This window comes from Myotis daubentonii, chromosome 4 (assembly GCF_963259705.1).
Source record: "Myotis daubentonii chromosome 4, mMyoDau2.1, whole genome shotgun sequence".
Classification (NCBI taxonomy): domain Eukaryota; kingdom Metazoa; phylum Chordata; class Mammalia; order Chiroptera; family Vespertilionidae; genus Myotis; species Myotis daubentonii.
The window spans coordinates 112,238,757-112,263,355 of NC_081843.1; the positions used below are offsets into that span (position 1 = coordinate 112,238,757).

General features: G+C 47.3%; 1 long non-coding RNA gene across 3 annotated transcripts; it reads right to left on the reverse strand.

The window, feature by feature from the left end:
• Positions 1 to 258: 258 nt before the first annotated feature.
• On the reverse strand, positions 259 to 23,464 carry LOC132233770 (uncharacterized). 3 transcript variants are annotated; one of them, XR_009452720.1, is made up of 3 exons: positions 23,331 to 23,464; positions 16,677 to 16,799; positions 259 to 433 (listed from the first exon to the last, which is right to left on the reverse strand). It is a non-coding gene; the product is annotated as an uncharacterized LOC132233770 (long non-coding RNA). The 3 variants fall into 3 exon arrangements; XR_009452719.1 differs by having other exon boundaries at positions 259 to 437; XR_009452718.1 differs by lacking the exon at positions 259 to 433 and adding an exon at positions 6,904 to 8,194 and having other exon boundaries at positions 23,331 to 23,462.
• Between the last annotated feature and the right edge of the window lie 1,135 nt (positions 23,465 to 24,599).

Sequence of the window (24,599 nt, forward strand, 5' to 3'; positions counted from 1 at the left end):
CTAGAAGTGAGAAGTGAAATAAGCCGTGAAGTCATCCTGACCCATTCTGGACCAGGTTAAGAGTCCTTTTTCATGACTCTCTCAATTTAGCTTTGTGATCATCAGTCATGCAACAGCCCTGATCATTAATTTGGCAGATTTCTATTCTAAGTAGCTGCAAAACTACAGAACATATATATCATGAAGAAGAATAGCACATGCCCTGAGATAAAGAAGCATTTACTTTGCAAGGAAATCACAGTCCATAAAACTCAGGAAAACCTGGAGGTAGGTTAAGGAGGTTTTTCTTGAAGTCTAATCTTGTTGGTGTCCAGGCGGTGGAGGAGCAAGGTTGGCCGGGGGATGGAATTTGTCCGGGTGTGGCTCCTGGGGCAGTGGAGAGAGGTCTATATGTCCGAGGGACGGGGCTGCCTGCTGAGTCATCGTCTCCCTTCTAGCTGTCAATGGCCCATGGGAAGACAAGAAGCAGACAAGAAAGGGAGCTGGGTTAGGTGGGTTGGGCCGAGTAGACAGTGCAGTGGCTCCAAGGGGCATCAGTTCTAGAAATGCAGGTTTTTGGTTTTTTAAAATATATTTTATTGATTTTTTACAGAGAGGAAGGGAGAGGGATAGTTAGAAACATCGATGAGAGAGAAACATCGATCAGCTGCCTCCTGCACACCCCCTACTGGGGATGTGCCCGCAACCAAGGTACATGCCCTTGACTGGAATCAAACCTGGGACCTTTCAGTCCGCAGGCCGTCGCTCTATCCACTGAGCCAAACTGGTTAGGGCTAGAAATGCAGGTTTGATTGTGGCTCTCCATCCCTAGAAGGGGATCTCCAATCTCTTAGCAGAAGCATGGCAACAATCTCTTAGCATAGCAAAAATACGGCCAGCAAGGCTCCACTCATCCTCTGCGTCTGCTTTACTCTTAACTCCCTGGCCAGTCTGTTCTCTCTCTCTCTCTGGAATACCCTAATCTCTTATCTACCTGGAATATTTGGATTTGTTTTAGAAAACTCAATTTATCTCCCCCCCACCCCCCCCCAGGAAGTTTTCACTGACTCCAGAGATGGAGTCCTTAACTCTCTTTATCAAGTGCATGCTCCTATTGATTTATGTATCCAAAGCGGCACAACTTACTTGTTTGTTTGATTTATTTATCAGCTTCCTCTAATGAACTATGAGATCCCTGAGGATAAACCTGTGTCCTTCATTCATGCTTGGATCTGCTGTGCTTAGCACAGAACCTAGTACACAGTAGGAGCTCATTGCAGTCATGTAGAGCAGCGGTTCTCAACCTGTGGGTCGCGCCCCCTTTGGGGGTCGAACGACCCTTTCACAGGGGTTGCCTAAGACCATCGGAAAACACACACACACACACACACACACACACACACACACACACACACACATATATATATATATATATTCACATATTGTTTTTGTGATTAACCACTATGCTTTAATTACGTTCAATTTGTAACAATGAAATTGGGGTCCCCACCACATGAGGAACTGTATTAAAGGGTCGCGGCATGAGGAAGGTTGAGAACCACTGATGTAGAGTGAGTTGAATGAAAGAATGAATGAGAGAAGAGACACGTTCAGGGTATTGTGAATCTAGGAGGTGGAACAACCACAGGTGCCGTTGTGGGAGAGTCTGAAGTAAATGTTTCTGAGATAGTGCCATGAATCAAAGCGCTCTCCTGGCTTTGAAGGGCTCACAGATTCAGCACAGAGGAAAATTAGAAATCATCTAGCCCCACACCCCACTTCCAGGGCATTAGTGACAGAGGAGCAGATGGCCTGCATTTGAATACCCCGGGGCAGTCGCTTACCAGGCAGCCCATGCTAGTCTCTGATGGCTGTGTGGTTTTTTTCATGATTTCCCCGCATAATTTACTTCTTTGGCGCCTTCATCTGAATAAGCTCGCAGTGAAATTTAGCTATTATTATTGTCTGGTTTTTCATCATGAAAAACACTTAAAGGTTGTTATTAACGTTCCCATCTGTTCCCAAGGCTAATTTCCCTAATTTCATAAACCATGACTTGGGTTCCAGATCCCTCACCATTCTGGTCCCTGTCATCTCACTAGCCATGCAGCTCACCAGCCACCAGGGCAGTGACCAGCGTGCTTCTGGTGACCTGCTCTCTGACACCTTCCAGCTCCATTCATTCCAGAGAAAGGCCCCTTTCATTCCTCTCCTCTGTGCTTATCAGAGACCAGTGCCCAGAGCAGAAAGTCAACGTTGTGATTGCTCAGTGTGGGTGAAAAAAAAAATATGGGCACATAAAGAAGGATCAAACCCAGTGTGGCTTTCATTTACCGAAGGAGAGCTGGGGTCTGGAATGTGATTTTAAATAAGTGATCAGGGACACAGCAAGCGCATATTTAGAAAGACTCTGATAATATGAAACAGAAATTATAGAAGAAAGCAAGCTTCCTTCCTGTATCATTTATTTGCACATTGCTATTTGCTCATCAAAAAAGCAAAATAAAATAACCCTTATTTCTTGGAAGCAAAATCATTCCTAACTCAAATAAATTGAAATGTGAGAGAATAAGAGACTGGTGGAAGATTAAAAATAGACTATGGATTTTTAAGTTCTTTTAGGATGGTTTTGGGGGAAAACACAAAGAATCTGATTCTCCTTTCTTGATGCAGGCAACACAAGAATGAAAGCAACAAGAAGGTGGAAAGCCCTTCTAAACTCAAGTTATCGGCAGTAAAGAAATAATTTCTGAGTGATGATGATGATACGGGCCTAGTGTAAACCAACGCCTATAAAGGATTTCCTAACTAGTAGCCTGCATTTGTGTGACATGGTTTTTATTGGTGATTCTTCTGCACAGAGATCACTATTCTCTTACCCTCTCGTTCACAATGGTACATCTTTGCCAAGTGGTTGCCTGGGGAGAGGGCTGTTACATCTCTGCAGAGCAACTGAGATCTGAATGCTAGTTGAGTAGAAGATGCTGGTTGTGTCAAAAGATGCAGGTAAACAGGGGTGGGCCCATGGCCATAGGGAAGAGAAGACACAAGCTGGAGGAGACTGCCCGTTCCAGGTGGGTCAGTGCAGGGAAACTGGAGTTTTGTGATAGGACTCATTGCGGATGCAAAGATTGCTTTTACCGCTGGCTCCTAGACTAGCAACCCTCAGAGTCTGCATTCACGGTGAAATTCAGGAATGTGGTCTATAGAAAGCCAGTGAGCAAGCTACAGCAGCAGACATTGTCTGTTCCTTTTCTCCCCTTCCTTCTTCCGCACAGGACCCTGGTCTTCTGCAAGTATCTCCTTTTTCTTTAAAGCAACACTGTGCTCACCAGGACGCTGGCCTCTCCCCCCAGGGGATGAATTGTTATTAGCCCAAGCTAAGCATGGCAGTCTGTCTTGCTGGTGATTAGTTTAAGCATCTGCACGTAAAGTTCTGGCCAGTGAGAAAAGAGAAGTCTATGCTGGGTTCTTTTGAAAAGGATTGTAAGGAGAGACACACAGGAAGAGACAGTTTATTATTCTACTAAGCATATCACATCTGGATGTGATGCCGTCAATGACGGGAACTAGCCTGAGGATACGGCCCAGATGTTGAAGATGACTCATCAGAGGCTGTACCTGAAACACTGAATGAACCAACCACAGAGCTGCCGGTTACAGACTGAATGTTGTGTCTCTCCAAAATTCATGTTGAAGTTTTAACTCCCAGTGCCTTAAAATAGGGCCTTTAACGAGATAATTAAGGTCCATTGCAGTCATTGGGTGGTCCCTAAAACATCTATTGTCCACTCTGACCAGTGTCTTGATGAGGTGTGGAGATTGGGACATACAGAGAGAGGGAGAGAGAGAGAGAGGGAGAGAAAGAGAGAGAGAGAGAGAGAGAGAGAGAGAGAGAGAGAGAGAGACCAGAGATGCATAAGCAAATAGAAGGAGCCCATCTGCAAGCCAAGGAGAGAGGCCTCAGGAGAAACCAAACCTCCCACACCTTGGTCTCAGACTTTAGCCTCCAGAAGTGTGAGAAAATAAATTTCTGTGGTTTAACTCCTCCCCAGCCCCTCCACCAAGTCTGTGGTATTTTGTTACGGCAGCCCTAGGTTGGGCCTTCTTGATATATAAAGCCATACAATTTTTTTTATTTGTTTAAGTCACTTGACTAGTGTTTTCTGTTCTGAGTTGTTAAACACACACACACACACATAGATTGTAGCAGTATGATCCTATTGCAAGTGTCGACAAGTCTGAGGACAGGAGATGCAGAGAGAACATGTGCCAATCAAGGTCAGAAGACCACAGAAGATTATTCTGAGTAACACTGTCACAGACACAAGGAGTAGCAGGTCATCTCATGACCAGGAGGAAGCTGAAGATGGAGGAGTGGTTGCATTTTTCCCCATATGCTGGGATAGGGCTTTGGTCTCTGCTCTCCCAACCCTCCCATGGCTGGACCTGAGGATGGAGCCTCATGAGGATATGGTTGGTGGCCACAGGACAGAGTGATGCTGACTATCCCATGTGTGGGCTCAGACCAATAACTATGACCTCAGCTAACCAATCAAGTTAACTAGCAACAGATGAAAAACAAATTTTGACCAGCTTCAGGGAATGAACATGTATAACGTCCTATGTACTAGTTAGAGGAGGATGGCATGGAACCTACTTCATTTCATGGCTTCCCCCTACTGATTTAGGTTAACCCAAGTTCTAACTTCAAAGCAAGAATTTGGCAACCACTGGATAAAGAGAGATCCATTGCCAACATTTAAGGAACACATATGTTATCCAATAGCTCAGGTTTGGCTCTGAGCCATGAAATAAGAAATGTTCTTCCCATGACTACCTCCAAAGTTATATTTGTTGAGCCAAGTATATTTTCTAGGGAATAGTGGTCAGGTTGGCCACAGTCACATTATTTCAAGCTTTCAATGATTAGATTCAAATAGCTTCTCTTCGGTCTTCCTGCCTCCAGAATCTTCCCTTCTAAGCCATTCTGCTCCCTGTGAAGCTTCCTAAGATTACTTTCATTTCTTCCCCCACCTCCAGAACATTCTTTTGGCTCTAAAGCTATTGGAGATCTCCTTTAGTGCGTCTTCCCAGGCTGCAGTCCCGTATTCCTGCTCTAAGAGTTGCTTTGTCCTGGAGGTGGGGCCCAGAATCCAAGTTTATTCAATATGACATCACTTCTATTATGTAGTTGGAATAGCACTCAGATTCTCTTTCACAGAAATTTGGAATCGTAAGTTGAAAATGCTGGTAGCTTCTGCTGGTCATTTGAACTGAGACGTAGATGTGTGAGCTGTGGAGTGGATTGTTTTATACCATATTCATAGGGCACAGAATACTCTACTGAGCAGAGAAGAAAAGCTGAGGTAGACATGCAGAGAGAAGCTGAGGTGATAACGTACATGACTGGGGTGGAGTTGGGGTGGAGTACAAGACTAGGAAACTAGCTCCTGATAGCTTTTCATTCCTGATTCCAGACCTGCTCATCCTGCCATAGAGTTCCCCCAGATCCTTTTGTTCTGAAGTCATCTCACCCCCTTTGGTTTATACTGCTTTGAGTGGCTTTCAAAACCCCTAGGTCAAGACAAAGGTGAAGTTCAAATCCTTGGCTTGGTATTCAACACCATCCCAAATTTAGCCATTATATATTGTTTTCATCTTCCTATCCCTCTGCTATCCTACACGGAGCTTCATTCACACCAGTCCACTTTCCCCCTCCTCTCACACCTTATACATTTCTGGCTCATTCCTTGTTTCACATCATTTCCTCTAACTACAATGCCTTTCTTCCTCTTCTTGGATGACTTGAACTCTGCACATTTTTAAAGATCAACTCAAATGTGTTCTTTTATGTAAAGTCTTCTACAAGTTCCCCAGCCCATAACAATGTCTCCTTCCTTTAGACTTCTCTAGTGCTCATTGTTTCTGTTTTAATTAAAACAACCATTTTAATGTAATAATAGTTTGTGGTAATGCAAAAAAAAAAAAAAAAAACTAGGTTGGTTTCAGAGAGACACCTTGATGACAGAAACTCTAATACCAAGAATTTGGAAATATTATGAGAGACCAAGGAAAGTATTTTAGGATGTCCGAATAGGAGGGTGGTGGCAAAAATGTATTTAAGTATTACCATTATTAAACTAATAACCAATCTGTTGGAAAACACAACATGTGCATGTTCATATGCCTTTTATTATGTAGCTTAATCAATAACACTCTCGTTGAGTAGGATAAACAATGAGCTGAGAGGAGATGGGGATGGAAAAAGAAGCGGACATAAAAGAGAAGATGGATACTGCAGTGCTGGAGAAGATGGAGACTGAAGGAAGAGGAGTTGATAAAACAGAGAGGTTGGAAAAGAGAGGAGGAGATGGTGGTAGACCCTCTTCCTTCTCCTCCTGTCTCAGGTAAAATAAACTTTAACCTTGACTCTGACACCACCTTCTTTCTCAGGGAGGAAAAGGGATAGGAAGAGAAGTAAATAAAAAACAGTAGGATGACCAGGAGGACAAACACAAAAGCTTCCCCCAGACAAGGTAGATCATAATCCTTAGCCTCTAACCCGGGGTGGGATATTCCAGTCTTAATGACAAGAATTCACCTGTAGTGAAAAATTAGTATTTTCAATAATGAACATGTGAATTCAATTTGTATGGCCCTGCTCATTCTACAACATTCACTCAACAAATATTTATTGCACTTTCTGTTATCAGATGATTCATTAACATATGAAGTAGTTACACCCATCACTCATTGTATATCGCAGAAACCCACAACCAACATCTGATAGTTCTGCAAATAAATGTGGATGAGGCTGTCTCATTGACTCACCATTCATCCTTCCTCTATGAGAGCTTCCTCACCCCGGCTGCCTCGGGGTTTTTCCAAGGCTGATGAGCCATGATTTGTAGCTGGCTTGGGTGTTTTGTTTTCTCTTTTTCTTTTCTCATACCCACTCCCAAAAGCTGCTTAAGATAACTAATGGCATGAGCCTGCTTAGGCTTGTCCCCTGGTTGACATCGAGACAACGCTCTAAAAAGCCCAGAACACATCATACCTTCTGTCTAGCTCCTCTCTTCCCATATTTGTGTTCAGTTGCAACAGAACATCAAAGGCAATCTGAAGGGGAAAGATGTTCCATGCTGATTTCAGCCTGTTCATGGGATGTTGAGAAGACACTGCATTTCATTTGTTCTTTCTTCCAGCCTAATCTCATTCGGAGGCCAACTCTGTGCCAACATTGATCTTGAGTAACCCAGAGCCTAATGGGAAAGCAGCCTGGAGAACTTAGACATTGTATACATGATACTAACCCCTGTGTGTTTGGAACTACAGAGAAAGAGCTACCTTCTCCATCAACTCCCTATTCCTACCCTACCCCCCATATTTGCCCTAATTCTCCTCATTGTACTTTACAGATGGTATGAGCTAGTGCTGTAAAGGTAGGAATGTTGGGTGTGCCTGTCTGTGTGTGTGTGAATGTGTAACCAAGAGAGAAGCTTTCTGATCTAATGGTTTGTTTTTAAGAAAATAAAAACCATCCCACGGAGCTGTGCTGCTAGATTCTGCCCCATTTAATCCTTTTAAATTCCAGCCAAACATGTAAGCCCCACTTCTTAGCCCCGCTTCTTTCGGCTAAGAAATTAGCATGTGCCGACGGATGTCTGTTTGGGAGGGACCTTTTGTTCAAGATGATCCTCTACTTGTAGAAGAGCAAGAAGCATTTCTCAGGGTTGCACATAGTCTGAGGCTACCGTCAGGATGTGTTGGAAGCAGTCCCGTCTTTTCTGATGCCTGACAGAGTCATGTTTTCCTTAAGGAAATAAATCTGTGTTCTGTTTTGACTCCACCCTCCATCAAGCTCACAGCACACCCACTGGGTGCCGACCCTTATCTTGAGGAGGCAATAGTTCTGGGTGCCTCCTTGACCTTTCAATGTCATAGACTTGGGGTCTTGACGAAGACAAGTGCCATCCCTCAGACCATACTGGACTTGGTATGATGTTCCCAGACTTTAAAATCCTTTAGTTAAAGGATTGTAGCCGCCAGTTTATCTAATTGAGTTTATATGATTCACTGTCCAAAATTCAAGTCACAGTTCTGTGATGAAATAGGAAACTGATTTTTTCCCCCAAGACTTGGATGCCACAGATCTGACTGCAAGGTTCAGGGCGAGGTCAGTTCCAGTCCTGTCACATGCTGGTCACTAGCCCTGGAATCGCAAAGCAGGAAATGGAGGGTTCAAAGAGGAATTGGCACGATGCCTAACACAGACCAGCTTTGGGGCAGATAGCTGTTAATTGATGAATGCAGTCTTACCACCAGATGCTGTGTGTTCAGAGTCTCGTTTCCTTTGGCTAGATCCTGCTAAACCCATGGCTGATACAAAAAGACATGATTAGTTACAGAGAAGCATCAGCAATTTGAACATAAGGTGACCCTTCCTCCCAGGCTGGCTGTGAACTTGTGGAGCCCAGTGCAAAATGAAAAGGCACGACTCTGACTTTAAAAATGATTAATAATTTCAAGGTGCAACGGTGGAGCATTTAACCATGTGGGGCTCCTTCAAAGTACATATTGCACACCTGGGAAGCCGGCCCTGACCCCCCCCCCCCATTTAATTAACATGTCCAACTCCCGACAGTTTAACAGGCGTTGTGCCTGTCCTTGTCATACACATCGTCTTCTATCATTCTCACAGCAACCATAGGAACTTCTCTGGGAGATTTCTTAATTTGCTCAAGATCATCCACAGAAGACTGTCTACAATGCCCCTTCCCCAGCCCCCCTCCCCCTTATCTAGATAGAAGGTTTGTCAATTCTGAGCAATGCCGTTTCCCATAGGCTGTCTGGTACAATCTTTCCTCATGTAGTTATATAGACGGTGATCATTAACATGAATGGAGAACATACCATATGTCCGGCTTTGTTCTGGTGCTTTACACGTGTTCACTCCTGTGACGCCTAGCAGTGCATTCACACCTCAGTAATCAGGATGTGGCAGACAGCGGAAAGCAGAGCCCAAGGGATCAACTGAAGGGATTTCATGAAGGGCCACTTCCAGGGCTGTGGGTGGGAGTGAGAGGATCCTCACGGAATAGAAGTGCATCTGGCACCAGCAGGAACCAGCGGAAGGAGCAGGGGGAAGACAGAGGCACCAGCACAGGGTGACATCTCGGGCCATGGCAGACAGGCTACTTGTTAGGCACAGCGGCCACGGTAAAGGCGGCCAGCCATCGCCAAGATCCTGGTTAGGAGGAAGGATGTGGAGAACAAAGGCTCCAACCGACGTTCCTGTCACCCTTGATCTGCCCAGGGTCTCTTGGTGGCTTAACCCAGGAAAGCCCAGGGGTGGTGTCTGCAGAGCTCACATCCCAGGACACCGAGCAGAACACCACAGAGGCAACCGGAGAGCAAACCAGAATAACGCCTGTGCCCATTTCACAGACGCTGACATGGAGACAGAGAGGCTCCGTGGCTCACTCTAAATCACACGGGTAGTAAGTAAGTACAAAGCCAGGATTCAGGCTTGGGGAGCCTCAGTGCAGCAGGCAGCTCTCAACACCGGGCCTTAGAATCCATGGCTGCAACGGGTAGAGGAGCTAGGTGAGTGGCCACACACTACTACTAAACTCTTGGCTTGAAATGGTGAAGTCAGAGAAAGAGCCTGGACCAAAGGAACTGGGTTTTAATTATTTGTCAATTGGATTACCTTCCAGATGCAGAGCGATGAGCGCTATTGCAAAGCATTGCCTGGGGGACGGTTTGGGGGACTTGGTGGTAAGAATGAATGCTAGTTGCATTAATTTCTAAGAAGTCGGGTAATTCTGAAACAGTGTCAAGAGCACTTGAAAAGTTTGATTTCTTAAACAGGGTGCATATTCTTCCCAAATTTATACCCTTTGCAGCTTGTTTAGCTTGGGCATCCGTTCCCTGGCTGTGTGTGAAGAGCCGCCGGCGTCATTCTAGGTGCTGGGAAACCGCTATGGACAGCAGATGAAATCGCTATTCTCGAGGCACTTAAACGCTAGTGATAGGAGACAGACAATAAACAAATAATGAAGCAATGCAGGGTAGTGCTATTCAGACGAGTCACACAGAGTAAGAGGCTAGAGCAGTGGTTCTCAACCTGTGGGTCGCGACCCCTTTGGGGGTCAAACGACCCTTTCACAGGGGTCGCCTAAGACCATCGGAAAACACATATATAATTACATATTGTTTTTGTGACGAATCACTATGCTTTAATTATGTTCAATTTGTAACAATGAAAATACATCCTGCATATCAGATATTTACATGACGATTCATCACAGTAGCAAAATTACAGTTATGAAGTAGCAACGAAAATAATTTTATGGTTGGGGGTCACCACAACATGAGGAACTGTATTAAAGGGTCGCGGCATGAGGAAGGTTGAGAACCACTGGGCTAGAGAGTGAAGAAGGAGAGAGACACTGTTAACTCTAGAATTCCCAAGAGTGCTCTCTGAGAGGGAGACATTTGAGCAGAGAAGCGAAGGACACCTGTGTCACTGGTGGTGCCGCAGGGAACAGTAGCCCAGTTCCATGGAGGAGAATTTTAGATGTGGAAGGGACCACAGAGACCTCGCATTCTGTGATTGAAGAAACTGGGGACCCGGGGTGCAGCCCTTGGTCCAGAGCCATATTGTGAACACTGGTTAGTGAAGCTTGAGCCAAACATCACATTCTGAAACTCTCATTCTGTCATTCAACAAACATTCTTCAGCCCCCGTTATGTGCTGGGCACCCAGCCTCGGGCTTTTGGCACTGGATTCTGTTGTTTACTGATTCAGAATCAATTTCAAGTTAATGAGTGTTTGCTGTGATTTTGGCTTCAGCTGCCTTGAGCTGTGGGTTGACTTTGTGTGGTGTGTCCAGATGCCCTGGAAGATACATGAGGCCCTGGCAGTTGTGGCTGTGGTCAGTGTGACTTGCAAACTGTACCTACCCCCCTTTCCTCCCCCAATTGAATTGTTATTACTTTGTAACTTGAAAATTAGGCTTTGGTAGTTCAAGTGAGCTGGCTGAAAATCAGGCTCTCTCCTTCATATCTTTGACCTATATTAATACAAAATCCACGACAGTGGACTTATTGTCCTAGTGTGGGAGGCTGGGCAAAGGGAAAGGAATTCAGGCAGGAAGAGAGCCAGGATGTTCAAGCGCAAGCCAGAGGGCAAAGTTGGAGCCTCAAGGGAGCAGCAGTATGAGAACGTGACCTAATATGTTCTCAGGTGTTACTCCAAAGGCAGGTGTAAACAGAGGAACAAGGTCAGTGTCTAAAGTGAAGGGGTGACGATCTGGACGGAGCCCAGGCCGGGAGCTAAAGGTGAGAAGGACGACCAGAGTTTAGCCAGGCCAGGTGTCAGGACCAGAGTGATTCTTACAGATGCATTTCTCCAAAATATGCATTCAAGCGCTCAGGTACAATCTCTTGCAGAGTTGATAATTATTTTTAATATAAACTCCTTTTAAATAGCATTTTCAACTTCAAAACCCCTTCATATATATATATATATATCTCATCTTATCTAATCAGTAAGGTAATGGATAAAGGTATTTTATCCATATTTTATGGATGGGAGAATTGAGGTCCAGAGAGGCTGAGAAAGGGACCCAATGTCTGATGATGCATTGATGGCAGAGCAGGGATTAGAACTCAGGTCTTCCAACCTCCACACCTCATACAGCTTTGCTTCAGACTACATGGCTGTGTGATGGGGACATAGAGAAAAAATATGAGTGGCAAGGCTAGGAAATTACATTAAGGCTGTGGGACCTGTCCCACAGTGGAAATTCAGATGTCATGAGAGAAGGTAATTTGCTTATGTAATTTTCCCCTCTTCTTTTCTGGGAGGCCAGCCACCTTAGTTACAAAGGCAGACAATCTCATGGCTTTGGTTCTTAACTTGAAACATTCAACTTAGTTGAACTTGAAAACTACCAAGAGTTGTCTTACCCTGGGCTCCCAAATGTGAAGTCCCACATTAGATTTTATGGTGTGAATTTAGATCCTAAAGAAGGTGTACACCAATATCAACAACAATAACAGCTATCATTTATTGACTGCTCACTATGGCAGATGCTGGTCCATACACTTTAGAACCTCCCATTTAGTCTCCAGTGTGACCCTAGGTAGGAAACACTATTATTAGCCTTGCATAGGGGAACTGAAACACTTAGATCAGTGGTTCTCAACCTTCTGGCCCTTTAAATACAGTTCCTCATGTTGTGACCCAACCATAAAATTATTTTCGTTGCTACTTCATAACTGTAATGTTGCTACTGTCATGAATCGTAATGTAAATATCTGATATGCAGGATGGTCTTAGGCGACCCCTGTGAAAGTGTTGTTCAACTGCCAAAGGGGTCGCGACCCACAGGTTGAGAACCGCTGACTTAGATGATAAGTAACTTGACCAAAGTCTGACAGGTCACTGCTTCCTACCCTTAGACTCAGTTCCCATATTTGACAGTAGCTTCTGCTGGAAGCTCCTGGGACTCTCTACCAGAGTGCTTTCGGAGCAGGCTTTGCCCAAGCACAGAGACCATTGGAAATTCTAGGAAATTAATGTCCCTGGGGACAGGCCTCAACCAATGAAACTGGTGAATAAGTACCTGAGCATCATTTCCTCTTAACTAGGGCTCTTCATGCTCCCAGAGGTCCTTGTTGGGACTGAGTCCCAGTTTCCCACCAAGTTAAAATGCTCCTTAACACACATTATACTTGCTGTCTTCCATTCCATCTATCATTCTCTAGCTTAGGCTTCCTGCTGTCATTTCCCAAACAAAGTATTCCCACCCAAATCCTTGTCTCAGGACCTGTTTCTGGAGACTCAAATCAAAGACAATTGGAAGAATTGAGAGTGGCCCTACAACCAGATCCACAAATGGGATTTGGATCTGGCTAGTTCGCTGGTCAGAGGTAGCAAGGATCCTTTTTTGGAGCTAAGTGAGGTGATGTTGGAACATTACAGTCACTAAGACTCTCACCTGTGGGAACTGGGATGGAGTGCAGATGGAAAGGGATATCCCGGCTTGTGCAATAGCGCTAGCATTTGAGAGATTTGGGGAAATGGTAACTACAAAGATTGAGAAGTTGGCTGGCTGGCTGTTATTAAATGCAGTAGTAACTCTAAAGAAAGAAAATTGCAGGTTCATATGAGTGCACAATGAGAAGGTAAAGGGTCCTTAATGCTGGCATACACAGAGGTACCTCTTCTGCAGCTGGAGGGAAGACTGCTGCAAATCAGGCTTCTTCGTTGATTATAAGAATGACAAGGATGGAGCCTTGGATCCTTCTCAAGACTGATGTAACCACCGCTGCATCTACATGCCTGATGTATTAACAATAGAGACTGATGCTGAGCTCTCGATTCTGTACCATCCCTCCAAGCGCCAACCCACCACTTGGCAGAGAGGTGATTATGTTGGACTCCTTCCACTCAGAAGGAGACAGGCTCATGGTCACAGGGATGGTTTGCCTTCCCTGTCCATAGTGCTTCTGCCAGCACCTTTATCCGAGGCTCACAGAGTATCTGGTTTACTAACGTGGGAATCTGTGTAACATCACCCGAGACCAAAGGAGCCACTTCACTGTGAAGTTGAGACAATGGTTACGCCACCAGAAGATCTATTGATCCTATCACCCACCACATCATTTGGAAGCTGCTGGCTTGGTAGGATTTTGGAATGCCTCATAAAGGCTTAGCTAAAGATGTCAGCTGCGGGTGGCACACCATGGGGTTGGGACACTGGTGTTCAAGATGCAGACCAAGCATCGAGTCATTATCTGGTGTTTGTGTCCCTGGTAGGTAGAATACACAGATCCAGGAAATAAAACTAGGAAGTGGCCTTCTCACCATCATTCCTAAAGACCTACTTGGGAAGTTTGTGCTTCTTGTTTCTGCAGGTTTGGTTTCTACAACACTAACCTGGTTCCTGAAGTGAGTGGGGTTGGCGTGGGAAGAGTGTCTATGCAAAGGACCATAGTCAGGATTTTACTACATCTAAAGTTATTTCTCCTACTCACACATTTTAAACTCCTTAGGCTAGTAAATCAGCAAGCAAAAGAAATGAGGTTCTATGCTGGCAAGATCATTGACCCTGATCATCCCTAGGAGGCAGGTTTATCTATACACTGAGTGGCCAGATTATTATGACCACCTGACGTTTGTAGGCAAATCAGCTATAATTTCACGCCGAAGTTGCTAGAGGGCCAGACCTTATAAATAGGGAAGCAGGTTGTTTACCACGACAGTAAAAGTGAGTTTTTTCTGAAGATATGGGTAAACAACGTGATTTAACAGCCTTTGAAAGTGGGATATATATATATATATATATATATACATATATATATATATATATATATATATGCCTAAGCGACTGTTCGACTGTTCGACCAGTAACCATGACATGCACTGACCACCATGGGGCAGACACTCAATGCACAGGCATGGAAACATGGAACAGATTGATGAATCTTAGAGGGAAAGGGGGTGGGTGGAGGGCGGGAAGATATTAACCAAAGATCTTATATGTATACTAGAGGACCGGTGCACGGATCCATACACCAGTTGAGTCCCTCAGCCTGGCCTGTGCCCTCCGGGACCCCTCAAGGGATGTCGGAGAGCCGGTTTTGGGCCCAATCCCCACAGGCCAGGCCAAGGGACCCAACTGGTGCACAATTTCATGCACTGGGCCTCTAGTTTCTATGTAATGGAAACAGGAAGAAGCATGTTTGGAACTCAGGGGACCTCCTGGATCCTTCTTAATGCTTCTATGCTGTGAACGCACAATTGCAACCACCACAGCCTGATGAGGACATACAAACCTGGGGTTCAGACCCCTTGGGGATGAAGGTCCAGCTTGTCTCACTGGGCACACAACCTAGACCAGCAGAAGAACTGGCTGAGAGTCAGGGGAATCCAGGGTGGCGGGTAGAGGAGCCAGAAGATGAAGAGCAGAATTAGAGCCTTAGGACTGACTGTGGCAGGAGGGACTGTAGCTTGTCTTGCTAATATGGCTGGTATTAGCCTTTTTCCCCCTCCCCTTTGGAAATTATGACCAGCCACCTTGAAAACTCAGTGACAATACAGATGCCTGAGTGAACTGGGTGGTGGATGGGTGGGCTGTAACAGGTGCTGTTGGTCCTGCACTCACATCCTTTTGGCGCTCACTGGTCCCCCTCAGGCAAGCAGGTCCCCACTCTTGCCCGAGGGCTTCTTTGGCCATAGGAGCAAGCTTGGCTTCCAAAGGGAGAGGCCGGAAATCCCAGGGAATAGGGGCAGCCCTCAACTAATGAAGGATGGCAGTTGGTCGATAATCACCAGCTCCCTGGCCCATTGAGCGCCATGTCCCGGAAGTATATTCTCTACAGACTCCCAGAGAATGCCAGCAGAATGGAACCCCAGATATTTAGGCGGCCTGCTCCTTCACGCACATTGTGATTGATGTCTTTCTGCCTCTATGGCAGTGGTTCTCAACCGTGGCTGCACATTAGAATCACCTGGGAATCTTTTTAAAATCCTGATTTCTGGGCCCCATCCTCCAGAAATTCTGTTTCTTTGTTACTAATGTTGTGGTCCCACCCCATCACAAAGGATGGAGGATGAGGCCCAGAAATCAGGATTTTAAAAAGATTCCCAGGTGATTCTAATGTGCAGCCAAGGTTGAGAACCACTGCTCTATGGCATCACTTACTGATGCTTCTTGACATTAACTCTCGTAATTAAGCCACGTGCACCCAAATCCTTATCTCAGGTCCAGCTTCTGGGTGAACTCAAACTCAGAGAGTGGTCAAGCCAAAATATGAATCCAAATAGTTTGGCTCCAGAGCTCCTGCCTTTGACCACTAGGAATTAAAGCATTATTCCATAAATACAAAGGGTGCCAAAGAGGAGGAAAGGGTCCAAAGACCTTCAAAAGCAGTCTCAAAATCAAATTACTCCAACTTCATAAGTGCTTACAGCCAAGTGTTAATTTCTCACAGCTGCACTTCATTTGGTATCGGCCCCTGTGGGAGAGTTAGTAAACACTCATCTGAACATCTCTTTTCCCCCCAGTAAGATGTGAATCCATCCATTTAACGTTTTATTTATTCTTCCACATTTGAGGAAAATGTAATTGCATGACACTCAAAGAGGAGACCACTGTTGCTCAAAACAACAAAAATGGCAGGCATGTGAGACAAAATGGTGCATAGTCTTTAGTTGTTTCTACCAACCAAGTGAAACGTTGCGCCCATGCCCCCTACACTCCACTCAGAGCAAAGGTCTTGTTCCTCCGCATGCCAAACGTCATCGGGGTATTTGTGAATGGTCCTCATCCACGGAGGGAGGAAAGGAGATTATGAGGGAGCAGGAAAGGACCACATGTCTACCTCTTTGCAATAGGCCTGGGAGGCTCTGGCATTCTTCCGCTCTGCCCACCCTCTGTCCTCTGTCCACCTCCTTCTGAAGCCTGGCCGTCCAATTTGGAGTCTGAACTGGGGTGACCAAGAGCCACTCTGGATAGACAGTGGCCTGGGAAGGGGTTTGCACTTTTCTTAGAGAAGGAGGCAACCGCCTGTGAGGTACGACATCCAGAATCTGAGCCTGCTGGCCCGGAGTAGTGAGCAGTGGCCAGACTGACCCGCGGAGGTGGCTGGCAGGTGTGAAAGTACAAAGCTGCACTCACCGGTCTCTTTCTGGGTTACTGCTTGGTTAACTCCATACACGATGTTGGCAGGAGAATGTAAATCCCAATCTGGGACCAGGTTAGCTGGTATTACTTAACTTCTCTGGGCTGCAGTATCACCATCTGTAGAAGGACCATACTTATATCAGTTAGGGTCCCAGCAGGAAACAGATCTATTTTCAAATTGAGAGGAGTTGAATGAAGAGAATCCTGATCAGAGTGGGCAGGATTGGGTTCACCAACAAGGGGCAGGGAGGCACTCCTGAGATGGCAACATCAGGGAGCCACCACGGTCCCTAGGCCATGGGGAGTGACCGGAAGGGAGAGTACAGGAATTAGGATTTGCCTGGGGGGGGGGGGGCTGTGTGACAGAGCTGTGGCTCTCAGCAGAGGCCGCTGCCATCACTCAGTCCTGATGTGATTATTCCCATTCCTGGATGCTAGTGCCTCCTGCTGGAGCCCCAGTGGCCGAACCACCTGGAATCTAGAGAATCAGGGAGCCAGGCGAAGGCCAGCCCCCAAAGCCAGCCTCCCAGACACAGAGCAGAGTGCAGAGGGGCAGAGAATAGACCCGGAGGGGTAAGAAGAGACCGTCCAGCTCAATATGAGCGCATTATTGTATCAAATCAGCGACTACATATGAATTCTTAGAGCCACGCAGGCACGTACTGTGCACTGTGTAACCCAGCACGAACGTTATACCCGCATATTTGTCTGTGACGCTCAGCATCCAGGCTGCTGCAGGACGGACGGAGCCTGCCTTATAGGTCCAGCCTGACTCCTGCTGCCTGGAGAGCCTCTCTGCCAAGGCCAAACGCCTGCTTCTCATCCGGGCGTGTGTTCTTCCGGGGCAATGTGGACTGACCTCCACACCGGGCCCTGCATTAGCTCTGAGGCGAGGAGCTCTGGAGTTGGGCTCAGGGAATGAGCCTCATCTGGACAGCCTCACCCCCCCACCTCTTAAAGTCAACATCCTCCAGACCGTTACCACACGTCAGCCACATCATCAGCCACGTCGGGGCTGAGCAGATAGTCAGCCTGCACTGGCTTCCTCTCTCCCTATCAGTTAGGGATGGATGGTCAAGGCTCTCCTGCAGAGTCCCACTCCCTTCCAGAATTGAATCCTGCCACCTACCTCTTCTAGGGTTTGGGGATAATAGAGATGGCCATCATCTATTGGCTAAACCAGTGGTTCTCAACCTTCTGGCCCCTTAAATACAGTTCCTCATGTTGTGACCCAACCATAACATTATTTTCGTTGCTACTTCATAACTGTAATGTTGCTACTGTTATGAATCATAATGTAAGTATCTGATATGCAGGATGGTCTTAGGCGACCCCTGTGAAAGGGTCGTTAAACCACCAAAGGGGTTGCGACCCACAGGTTGAGAACCGCTGGGCTAAACAGTGCATAAGAAGCTCTACATACTTTATGACATTTAAAACCTACAGCAACTCTGCCAAGTATTAGTGTCCCATTTTATAAACGAGGACACTAAGACTCAGAAGTTTCACCTAAACAGTGAGGAGGTGGCAGCATCCAAATTAGTCTGTCTGCCTCCAAAGGCTTTTTCATTATATAAGAACGTCCATGGACTCAGACTGAACCATGCATTGTTATTGAAACTTTTCTACAATCACACGTGAGCAGAGGAAAGAGGTGTCCTGTCCTTGAAAAACTTACCATGTTGGTGTAAGACAAGATTATAGACATGGAGCAGTCTGAAAATGATCCAAACGTGTTTCAAATCATGTGCTAACCTGAGACCACGCGTTCTGCGTGTTGGAGGAGCACTGGGAAAGGGAGGAGTGTGGGAAGCAGTAGTGAAGTGGGGCTGGGAGGGGAGGCATGCTCTGCCGGGAGACGTAGGAAATGTCCATGGAGGGGAAATCAATAGAGAAAGAGAAGGAAGACAGGAGCAAGGCCGGCCAGTGGGAGAGAACACTGACCTAGCTAAAGAGGAAGGAGTAGAAAGTAGCAGAAACTGAGGTGGAACGAGAAAGTCCTTGTGAGCTATGAAGAGGCATTTAGACCCAATGAGGAAGCAAAAGGAACTCGTGATAGCTGTGGAGGGGCAGGGGCAAATAGACGACACAGAGTGTTCGGAAGGCTAAGACTTCAGGAGTAAAGGCAGGGCCTGAGGGGAAGGAGATGAAAGTTGCAGCCACCCTTGGAGAGAAGAACTGGCCAGAGTTGGTGACAAAATAGAGCAGCCAAGACAAGGGAGACTCCCTTTCCATCAGGTTCAATAAAGGGGCTGGGGAATCGCTGGGGGGCGGAGTCAACTGTAAGTCCAGCTCATTTAAACAGCTGGACTGGAAGCTTTTCCTAAAGGAAATGAACACTGCCCTTCTGATCAGAGAAACAAAATTTATTGTGTGTTTTTTTGCCTGAGGATGGGGGATCTCCCTTCCTTATGGCTTAGAGAAAGCTTTGATTAAATGCCTCTCAACTTAGAGGTCCCCTCTGCCTGTCCTGAGCTGTGTGTGACTTCAGGGTCAGGGCTCAGGGGTTGGGGAACGGATGGAAGAAGGGCCTCTCCCTCCTCCCAGTGGGGGAGGTGTGTCAACGTGTTCTTGATGGTCCAAAGGAGAAATCTAAACAAATCCAATTTGTTGTCTTGTTAAAACTCGAGGAATTCAAAATACGTTGTTATTAGCCAACCAGTCAAACACTGTTTACGCATTGAGTGAAAGTCCCGATCTCCTTCGACCCTGTAAAGATTTTATGCTCATCACTTCCCTTGGTCTATCTTTATGAAAATACACACTTCCCTTTTTGTGACGACGTCCAAGGAATTGTTTCCAATAACTGTTCCCACGAGTGAATTGTGAGCTCTATAATCTCTCCATGAAGATCTTGTCTTTCCTTGACAACTAGCCCTTGTTGTATATGTAGGTGCTTCCCTGCAAAGTTAATTAATTCGTTAATTAATTAAACTTTGACTCTGATAAGTGGGTCAGTTTTCATTTCCTTTTGGGGAAGCCACATTCCACATTGTTAAAGGCACCTGATTTATAGACGACTCTTCTCCCTACTCCTCCCCGCTTCCCCATTTATTGAGCACCAGATAAGAGCTGGATTTATTTGTTCTTACGAGCCCTTTAAATATTTGTCTCTATGCATATAAATTAAGGGAAACTGTTCTTCTGCCTTGATAACAAACAACATACTTCAGGTCTAAAGTATGCCTCATGTTGTGTAACCTTTCCTCCAAAGAATTTGTGTGTGTGTGTGTCGTGTGTGTGTGTGTGTCTGTGTCTGTGTGTGTCTGTGTCTGTGTGTCTGTGTGTCTGTGTGTGTGTGTGTCTGTGTGTCTGTGTGTCTGTGTGTGTTGGAGGTGGGGGTGGGAGAGCAGAGTGGGCAGAGGAATGGGAGGGGTGATGTAAAGTTTCTTTGGAACCTGATGCTGGTGGATGTTTGGTGTCAGCCCTTGAAGAAATAACATGTGCTCCCTTTGAAATGACTGCTCCCATCTAGCCTTAGCCTCTCTCAGACCTGGGAAGAGGTTGCAACACCGTCACACGGGGCATTTCCTAATCAGCGGTCAGTCATACCACATGTGCCCAGACATGAACCACAGCCCCTGTTTGCACATTCCCTCTCACAGCAGGAGCCCGGCCCCATCTGCCCAGTCTCTGCCAGCCATCAGGAGAGGGGGTGTGGGCCTCCTGAGGGACGTTGGCCTGAATGTTCGACTGGGCAGAGACAGAGCCTGGCATCAGAACGAGAATCTATCAGGTATCTGGTGGGTTTTATGGGCCACAGAGTCCAGTCAAGGAACGCAGCTCCATGGTGAAAGGGGAGGTAAGGAGTGGACCATGGCTTTCCCTCATGTGCTAGGGCTTCTGGAAGCCCCCTGGGTCATCTGACTAGAGGAAGGGGCCCAGTGCTCTTGACCCCTGGCCTGATTAGCCTTATACTCCCCTTCACTTCTTCCCAACGAGACGCCGCCATGTGCCTTTCTTACCTTGTCGTGGGTGGGGAAGCAGCTTCCTGTGTCGGCAGGAAGTGCATAGAGAGCTCCTAACTGGACTGGAAACTCAGCTCAGTTTCATGCTCGCTGTGCGGCTCCTTCGTGTGTATAGCCTTGCACAGGTTCCCACCTGCCTTCAGATCCACTGCTCCCAACCGACAACGAGTGGCTTTTACGACCGACTTGGATTCACGACCCACATGTTGGTAGGGTGCCTAAGTCTGGCTCACCTTTCTTGGCCCAGGACTGCCTCTCCCGGGAAAGCCCAGCTTCCGTCATGGCAAACGGGACACCCTTTTCTCTGAGTCCAGGCTGTCCTACCCGGAATGTATGTGCGATCAGGGAAGCAGAGATTCTGGGAAAGGAAGGGAAGGGCTGTGACATGCAGGATGCACTCCGGGCAGCACCTTGTAGAGGAAGCTCCTGGCCAGGCTGCCTGCCAAGGACATGCTCCCTGGTGCTGTCCGAGGTCACACAGCACGCTGTGTCATTGACTACAGATCCATTTGTGTGAACTTGGACTCTCTTTGGAAAGCGCTGTACCAGTCCTCCGGGAGGGGGTGTCAGGTCTCCATCAGATCTAGATGAGAGGCAAGCGGGTTGATCTAATCTTGCCCAGCTGGGATGAGTTGCACCTAAAGAAGGGGAGCTCTGGGATGAGGGGTGGGATGGGGCGTGTAGGGAGCAAATGTAAAGGTGGGAATCTTTTATTTTTTATTTTATTTTACTAGAGGCTCAGTGCACAAAATTCATGCACTGGGGTGGGGGGGGTCCTTCAGCCCAGCCTGCACCCTCTCCAATCTGGGACATCCCTCTCACAATCTGGGACTGCTGGCTCCCAACTGCTCGCCTGCCTGCCTGCCTGATTGCCCCTAACTGCTTCTGCCTGCCAGCCTGATCACCCCCCAACCACTCCCCTGCCAGCCTGATCGATGCCTAACTGCTCCCCTGCCGGCTCAATTGCCCCCAACTGCCCTCCCCTGCTGGCCCGGTCACCTCTAACTGCCCTCCCCCACTGGCCTGGTCCCCCCCAACTGCCCTCCCCTGCTGGCCTGGTTCCCCCACCCCAACTGCCCTCTCCTGCAGGCCATCTTGTGACCACATGGGGGCGGCCATCTTGTGAGAGGACATGATGGTCAATTTGCATATTACCTCTTTATTGTATAGGATTATTATATAGGATGTTTTAAATATATTTTTATTGGTTTTAGAGGGTAAGGAGGGTGGGGGAGAGAGAGACATCAATGATGAGAGAGAATCATTGATTGACTACCTCCTGCACACCCCCTACTGGGGATCAAGCACACAACTTGGGCATGTGCCCTTGACTGGAATCAAACCTGGGACCCTTCAGTCCGCAGGCCAATGTTCTATCCACTGAGCCAAACCAGCTAGGGCTGGGAGTCTTAGGTGTAGGACCCATGTGGATAGCTGTCTTATTGAAGGTCTTAGCATATCATAAGACTGCTTGATACGGAGGCTCAGAGGGTAGGAGATGAATGGGCAAGAAATAAAAATATTCATCTGCTTCAAAAGTTTTATCTTGGCTGGTCCAGCTCTCAGGTAAGGAAGAGAGAGCTACATGTAGCTGGAGTAAAGGAGTCACTGCTTAACCCCTTTGATGGCAGTTTCCTGTCCCTTCAATTCAGCTCGCTCACTCCTGCCAATTTTACTCTCCTAACTGGTTCTTCATGGCACTCCCTTGCTCAAGAACATGCCATGGCTCCCTATTACCATTTGGACCAAGTTCATTATCCTCATTACGTTTTAAAATAATCTGATTCTCACCTCAAATTTTAGACTCTTTCACCTAGAATCTAAAAGTCAAGGTCAATGTTATTAGACGCTTTCTTTCCACATTACAAGAATGGAAACCCTGAGGAGGGGTCATGTTCCTAAGACATCCATCCTGATCTCTGTGTGCCTTACCTTTGCTGCTGTGGGTGAATCGGTTCAAAATGTTGGAAGCCACTGGTCTTCAGAATGAGTTTGCCAAACGTGAAAAATGTATCTTTCAAAATACGATGAAAACGCAACCCCTGTGAGCAGGAAAGCTCTCCTCTGGCAGGTCTTTTCTCTTTCACCTCCATTGCTTTTTCGCCATCTCAGAGGAACTGTGGGTGTCCTCCTTGTTTATTAAAGAGGCCGAGGCTCGCTGAGGCCCCCTGTGTGCCAGGACAGAGAGGGGAGCAGGGCTTGATGGCCATCCTCTGGTCAGTGTTCTTCACACAGCACTGTCCGTCTGTCCCTACAAAGTCCTGTCCTGTTAACACGTGAGATGAAAAGTCAGATCTGCTTGCTCTTCTGTCAAAGGCAGCACCGCTCTGGGCACCTGAGGGCCCCACGCTGCCGGGCCTCACCCTCGTGAGTGGTTTAGGGGGCGCGTGTCCAGCCCTGAGGACTACCAGACACCGCCCCTCAGAGCTCCCAGGGCACACAATGACTTCTGTCTCATCCTGTGTCCCTGGGCTTTCCATCCACTTGTCCCTGTTCACCAATTCACCAAGTCCAGGCCTAGACCTCTCCCCAGCCGAACAAAACACCAGTGAAGGCAACTCTCTCACGAAAGTCCCCGAATCACAAGCTCAGAGAGGGCCAGGGAGGGTGTGGGGAAAGGGAAAGAGAGGAGGAAAGAAGAAAAAAAAAGCAAGCTGGAAAGAAATATCCAAGAACTTACTTTTCATGCCAAGGAGTCGCAAAGAATGGTGGCCCTCGGAGCCAGTGACACCTTTTTGGACGAGTCAGCCACTCCCTGCCCAGCAAGGCAATAACTCTGCGCCTCTGGAAAGGGTCCTTTACGAAACCGCCGGTCCGGGGAGCACGTGCAGAAAGTTAATTGAAACGCTTCCCACAGGTGCTTACACGGGGCGGTGCCCGAGTGTGGCCATGGAGGCCTGCCAGCGCCCCAGGCCCCTGCGGCTGGCTGATGTGCCCACAGGCTCCCAGGCCACAGGGCTGGGCCACCGGGCACAGGAGGCGTCGCTGGCCACTGCCCTCCGACGAACCGCTGCCTGCTCTCCCGCCAGCACGGCTCCATTCCTTTGCACTTACAAGGTATTTCTGGTACTTTCGAGCTCCGAATTAGCATTCCCGCAGCCTGGCGAGGGGCCACGTCTTCCATGCTGATGAAGCAATGCCTGTGCTTTTAGTTTATATTTTAGGAAGAGTTACGAGCGCCTGAGGGTGGGGGAGGAGAGGGGGCACCTGAGAAAAGGACAGAAAGGATTGCACGTGAGGACGAGAGAAGACAGGGTGGCCACTGGTGGGCGGGGGACCAGGACCGAGGCCTCACCAGGCGGGCCTGCGGTGGGACCTTCTGTGCCGTGGGACCCTCAGTGGCCTGGGGAAGCCTGAGGGTTCTTCTCAGAATAATGTTTTTAACGCAAATAAAACTCATTGGTTTACAGAGCAGACCTGTTATGTGGAAAGAAGGTTAGCAAAGTTCTTGAAAGACAAATTTGCGATGTAATAATATATGTGCTTTTGGGCTCATGCATTAAGTGAGATCCAGTGGTGGGTCTGTCAATGGTCTTATTTTAGAGGCGGGGGTGTTAGTAGATGCTATTTCAAGACACGTGTGATGACTCTCATTCGATATGAAATACCTTTGATTTTTACTGGTTAAAAAAGCTGTAGGGACTTCTCTAAGTGGTGTGGTTTGTTGCCAGGCTTTATAATCGAAGGAAATGCTACCTGCCCATGGGAGGTGAGTGAGAGAAAGCTGTAGGTGTTTTTATTCGGCTTTATGAACATGCTGAGTTCTCTCTGTGGGTCTGTCGGCCCCCAGATGAGGGGCCTGGGCCAACCCAGAGCGGGAAGAAGGCTGGGGCCCCAGACCCGGTACATCCCCCGGGCCACTTGGCTGGTGGCTGTTAATTGCTGTTGATGAGAGGCTTGGGCAGAGAGTTCTCCATTGATTTCTTGCGCTGGTTGTAACGCTCATTAT